The sequence below is a fragment of the Emys orbicularis genome, chromosome 12 (genome assembly GCF_028017835.1).
Source record: "Emys orbicularis isolate rEmyOrb1 chromosome 12, rEmyOrb1.hap1, whole genome shotgun sequence".
NCBI classification, from domain to species: domain Eukaryota; kingdom Metazoa; phylum Chordata; order Testudines; family Emydidae; genus Emys; species Emys orbicularis.
Window position 1 is genome coordinate 44327806 of NC_088694.1, and position 6359 is coordinate 44334164.

Sequence of the window (6359 nt, forward strand, 5' to 3'; positions counted from 1 at the left end):
CAGGGTTCCAGGGAATGAGTCTCTCCAGCCCTTACAAATTAGACATGGATAAATCACCTTCCTGCAGTGTTGGTTGTCTAATGCCGGTGACGATCAAAGCCAGCTACACACAGCTCATCTGCAAAGAGCAACAGTCAGTTCTGTCTCAAAGGGGGGTTATGTAGGAATAACACCTCCCCGAGTTATGGGAGCTAGATCATCACACATATTTTTCCATTGATTTTGCTCCATCTACACCAGGGGTGAAAGCAGAATAGCTAGACCACTCCGGGGTGTGATTTTATAGCCCTGAGTGGTATAGCTATGTTGATCTAAGTTTTAAGTATTGAGCACGTAAGAGTGAGGGGTTGAAAGGATTCTTAGGCAGTTGTGCCTTTGGCATCAAGACATCACAGTGATGGGGAAAATGTAGATAGATAGATAGATAGATAGATAGAGGAGGTGTGTGGGGATAGATAGATAGATAGATAGATATTGACCAAAGAATCCAGGCAGTGGATGACAGAATGCGTTGCAATTTGGGAAAAAAGTCTACAAATTCCAATACAGTAAGTTTGCTACTTCAATTAAATATTGTTGGGGATTAATATAGAGGGGAAATTTAAGAACATAAATATGAATTGTAATCTGAACTCTTTTAAGATTTTTACTATCAGTTTAACCAAATGCCTGGTCAGAATTTCCCCCCCTTCTGGAAAATGCTGAATTTTTCTTTAAAAAAAAATCCATTTTTTTTTAGCCAGTTGTGGACAATCAAACTTTTTCAGCTGAAAGCTGAAAATTTTAAGATGAAAATTATGTTTTTAGTAGTAAAACAGACACATTCTGAGAAAAAAATCTTTAGGTGAAAAAAGCCAAATTTCTATTAAAAATATCAACAGAAAATTTGCAATGAGCCTTAAACTTTAAAGAAGTGAGGGGGACATTAATGCTGCCTAATTTCAAATGACTTAATTCTATTGCAACCTTGTGCATTTCTGTTTCAAAGTGTAACAGCGACAGACTCTGGTCGTTGGTGGGCAGGATTGAACCTAGGATCTCTGGAGCTAAATGCATGCCTGTCTACTGCATGAGCTAAAGGCCACAAACCCCTTAGCTAATGCTGTACAGCAGACTCATTAAGCTCTAAAATGGTCTCAGTGCCACTAGATGGACAGAACATCACACCCAGGAGGAGTGTGGGTTACAAAAAAATAATTACACCCAGATAAAAATTGAAAGGGGAAAAAAAGGCACAGAAAGGTCAAAGTGACTGGCCCAAGGTCAGAGAGCAAGTCAGTGACAGAGCCAAGCATAGAACCTAAGTGTACTGATGGCCAATGAGCTGCACAGCACAGACCTAAATTCACAGAGGTGAACACCACCACCCAGGAGCAACAGATTCTCCAAGCTAGATTGTCATGCCATGCCGATGGAAGCACAGCTGGTATTCGGTGCCATAATTCCATTTGTAACCAAGCAGCAGGCCATCGACATGCTGTTGTGGTGGAATCATAACAGACAAGCTGACATTTTGGATGCTGGGTGAGTCTATGGAGTGTAGCCTCGAAGAGTGGGAATCAGGCTATGTTGGTATATTCTAGTATTTCAGTTTCATGCCCAAGTTGTCAGCTGGCTATTTCTCAGAATAGAGGGACCATTGTTAGCAGAGTTGGGTTTAGGTTGTAATTTGTTCCAGACTTTATACTACATTTCATCGAGCCAACTCTTGGGCCAGATCCTCTGATGGTAAAAAATGAACCAGCAACACTAGGAGCAATGCCAATTTACACTGGTGCAATAATGCACTTGACTAATGGTCTGATTGTCAGGAGAAAGGAGCAGTCACCACACCTGGTCATGGAACTGATGAGTGCAGTGCTCCTGTGACAGTCAGATCATGAGATATTATTAAAGAATATTTTCAGCAATTGAATATAGCTATAATGAAACACAGAATAAAATGATGACCATAGTCTTTATTCTTCCCTGCACAGGCAAGACACAATGAACTGAGGAAGAAAATGTCCAACCAATCCACAGTGGCCGAGTTCCTTCTCCTGGGATTCTCTGATGTCCGAGAGCTGCAGATTTTACATGTTGTGGTGTTTCTGGTGATTTACCTGGCAGCCTTAATTGGGAATCTTTTCATCATCACAGCTGTAGCGCTCGACCACCATCTTCACACCCCCATGTATTTTTTCCTGATTAATCTGTCCATCCTAGACCTCGGATCCATCTCTGTCATTGTCCCCAAATCCATGGCCAACTCCTTATTGAACACTAGGTCAATATCCTATGCTGGATGCATTGCCCAAGTCTTTCTCTTTGTCTTCTTTGCTGCAGCCAATATCGCTTTACTCACTGTCATGGCATACGACCGATATGTCGCCATCTGCCAACCACTGCACTATGAGACAGTGATGAAAGGGGTGCTTGTGTCCAAATGGCAGTCAGTGCCTGGAGAAGTGGCATTCTGTACTCTGCCCTGCACACTGGAAACACCTTCAGGTTACCCTTCTGCCAGTCCAGTGTCATCAACCAGTTCTTCTGTGAAATACCCCAGCTACTCAAGCTCTTCTGCTCTGACTCATACCTCAGTGAAGTTGGCATTCTTGGCTTTAGTGCATGTTTGCTATTAAGCTGCTTTGCTTTAATAATTGTGTCATATGTTCACATTTTCATGACAGTGCTGAGAATCCCCTCTGAGCAGGGCCGACATAAAGCCTTCTCCACCTGTCTCCCTCACCTCACTGTGGTCTTCTTGTTCTTTTGCACTGGAACCTTTGCCCACCTGAAACCTACCTCCAGCTCAGCGTCAGGTCTGGATCTCGTGGTGGCTGTTCTGTATTCTGTGGTGCCTCCAATGATGAAACCAGTCATCTACAGCATGAGGAACAAGGAGATCAAAGCTGCACTGAGGAGATGGTCTGTGTGGAAGTTATTCCCCAAGAATAATATGTTTGTCTTTCTCCTGTGACTGTCATTTTATTCTGTGTTTCATTATAGTTACATTCAACTGATGGAAATATTCTTTCCATGGGAAAATCACCTGCAATGTGTTTATGTAGTATTTAAAGTCCAGACTAATTCCACTGAAGTCAGTGGAGTTACTGTAGAATTAACCAGTGTAAATAAGGTCAGAACCTGTCTATTAATCCATCTTAAGGATTTATATGGCTACCATCACTACATCATCAGAGCACCATACACATTCAATCAGTAGCTACGGCAAAGTCATTAGTCAACTTCATCTACTCTCTGGCTCATCTCTTTTGGGGGGAGGGAAGGGTAAAATTTATGTTTGGGATAAGAGATGTTTTATTTGCTTGATTGCCTCTGTTCCTTGATTTGTTTTGCTGGTTGGTCTGTTTTCTGTGAATTGCAGAGGGTGGGGTATATTTGCTTAGAAGCATGTGTCTTTTCCCCTCTTTCTTTGTTGTTCTCTCCATGTATTTGGGGGTGTCAGTGTGTCATGCCTTTCATGGGGGGGGGGGTTCAAGACAGCTCAACTTTTGATTCCCATGATGATCAAGAGATGGGAACGAATTTCTGTAGGTGTAGGGTGGCTGAGTTTCTGTTCAAATGATGGGGTGTTAGTCTGTTAGTAGTGATGTGTCTGAGCACAGTTTTCTTTGTTCCTGCTGTGCTAAATAAATTATACTTTGGAAAAGACCAGCTGGTCACTCAACTTACGACTGGACACAGCTCTGTGGGAAGAACTGCAGGACCCAAACCCAATCAGACCAGCTGAGAAATCATGGTTGGTGCACTGGGTGCTGTAGCCTGGGTCTGGGTATAAAAGTGGGAGAATCACGAGTTTTTACCCTATGAAATGTGTAGGCATGAAGCAGAAATCTGAAGGGGTCAGAGATGCAACTAGCCCTGTAACCATAACAACTAGGATTTAGCCATTTACTTTAAAGGGATCTGGATTTGGCCAAGGGTGTTTTATCCTACAAGGATCCAAAGGTGACAAAACGTGCCCTGGATCACAGAAGCTGGCTACTTATTGTTACTGTTATTATTACTACCATATTTGTGCATATAATATAAGTGAGATTAAAGGAGAGTGTGATAGATAGATAGATAGATAGATAGATAGATAGATAGATAGATAGATAGATAGATAGATAGATAGATAGAAAGAAAGAAATTTGGGGTTTTAGCAAAACAACATTTTTTAAAAAAATGTGATGTTCTCTTTGAAAAGTAAAAACAAAAAAGAAATTTTCATTTTCTTCATAAATTTTACACTTTTCAGTTCAAAGACTTCAGTTGCCTACACCTGAGTAAATTTTGAGCTGGGGGTTTTAAAGGAAAAGTTGAAATTTTCCTCCAAGAGATTTTATGGTTTGGTTTTGTTTTTCTGACCAGTTCTAGTTCTGAGAACTGGCACCCCAATTACTAAGGCAGCTTTGTAAATCTCAGCCATAGCGATCTAAATAGCACTGGCATGGGCAATAGCACTGCATCCTCTCTCCATGACAGCCTTTGACAATGGTGATCTCTCTCTCCCTATTCCACTCATCTGTGTGGTGTCTAAAGTAACTGACACGCCCATGTCTGAGAATCCCAGCTGTTGAAAGAGGCCAGAGACAACAGCTCCCCCTCTGACAGAAGGTGGCACAAAAGGTGCTGTAGCATTAAGGGAGCCAAATCTAGGCCTGATGTGAAAAGGGCACAACCATACCACCATCCATGTTCTCAGGCCAGTTTACATGAGAGCTGAATTTGGGCTACACTTCACAAGATCCATAGCCTCAAGTCTGGAGGCACTTCAGACGTACTCAGGTGGTGAAATTACATCAAATCGAGTGACAGCAATATTTCTGATTTATTTATATAGACAGTTACAGGAGAGCGGAGAATGAATTAAACTACCATGGGGCAGGTCTCCATCCCGCCACTATCTCACAGGAAACCTCCCTGATGTGGAGGTTGGTGCAGAATTGTCCACTGGGGGGGTCCCTGCCCTTCCCTCTACGGCAGATGATCCCTCCAGGAGTTATTGCTCTGAGCAGGGCTGTTCCCAGGAACCTGGGGAAAGAGGCACATTTAGTCCAATCAAGCTCTGCTGACTCTCAGGGCTGGGTTCAGACACTCCAGGGCCATGCATGGGGCTCTGCCTCCCTGACTCTGTGCTTCACGTGGAATGGTCCACAGACAGGAAGGGGGCAGCAGTGGTCCGACCAGTCCTTATGTCCCTATCCAGGGTGTATCTGCTTAGATGAGGCGGTGGGGATGGCTGTGCTCTTCCTGTCCCCCTGCACACAGAGACCCTGTTGGGGTGGGGTTCCTGAGATCCTCCAGAGCAGTGGGGCTGGGAGATGAACCCCCACAGAGATGCCTGAGACAGTTCCCCTCTCTAAGAGCTATTGTTTCAGGCGCTCTGCAGACTCAGGCATTGGATGCTACAGTGTCTACACGTAGATAATCTCCCCACCACCACCTTCGGTGATTGCTGCAGGGTGCAGGCACTTGCCATCTGATGCTAGCCCCTGTCAGGCCCTGGACCCTGGCAATTCCAACATTCCTGTGGAAAAAGGCAAATTCTCTTTGAAGAAAATGTGACAAATATTTGCTTCGATCTATGAAAATTCATTAGGAGCTCAAACAAAACTGAATTAAGGATCAGGACTTAAGAAATGATTCCTTATGCATTGTTCATTCTGTCTCAGGTATTATCCTCCTAGTTATAGGTGGGGAAAGTGAGGCACAGAGAGTTGCAGTAATTTAGTTGCAAAGCTGGGTTTAGATCACAGGAGCTTAAGGTGTCTTGTCCTCCTCTCTCTAGCCTCTGCTGCCTGATTGTATTTGTTCTCATCTTAGGGTGGAAATCTCAAGGGAGTCGAACGGACTTAGTCCCCAAGATGTACATGCCTTAATCCCTTAGGCTCCTTTGCAAATCCCAGCCTTCAGATTTCTGAAATTCAAGAGAAGCCCAGGCTGTGGAAGCTGACAAGACAGGCCCAAGATGAGGATTACAAAGGGGCTCAGGTACCTAAAGAAGCTGATAGGCACCTAGTGGAATTTAAAATAACACTTAAGCTGGGTAGGTGCCTAACTACCCTTGAATGGCAATAGGATTTAGCCACCTGGCTCACTTAGGAGCTTTGTTCAATCCCACTAGGCTCCTGAGTCAGATAGGGTGACCAGATGTCTCGATTTTATAGGGACAATCCTGATTTTGGGGGCTTTTTCTTATATAGGCATCTATTAACCCCAACCTCCTGTCCTGATTTTTCACACTTGCCCTCTGGTGACCCTACTCACAGATAACACAGAAGCTGGGCTGGAGTCAGGGAACTCTGGGGGAGATGTCAAGGTCTGTGCCAGGCTGGGGGAGGGGGGGCAGACTACATGATTGTGATAGCCCC

At 43.9% G+C, this 6359-nt stretch overlaps 1 pseudogene; it reads left to right on the forward strand.

Moving 5' to 3' along the window:
• Positions 1-2003: 2003 nt before the first annotated feature.
• Positions 2004-2959, forward strand: LOC135887101 (olfactory receptor 14I1-like; annotated as a pseudogene).
• Positions 2960-6359: the final 3400 nt, after the last annotated feature.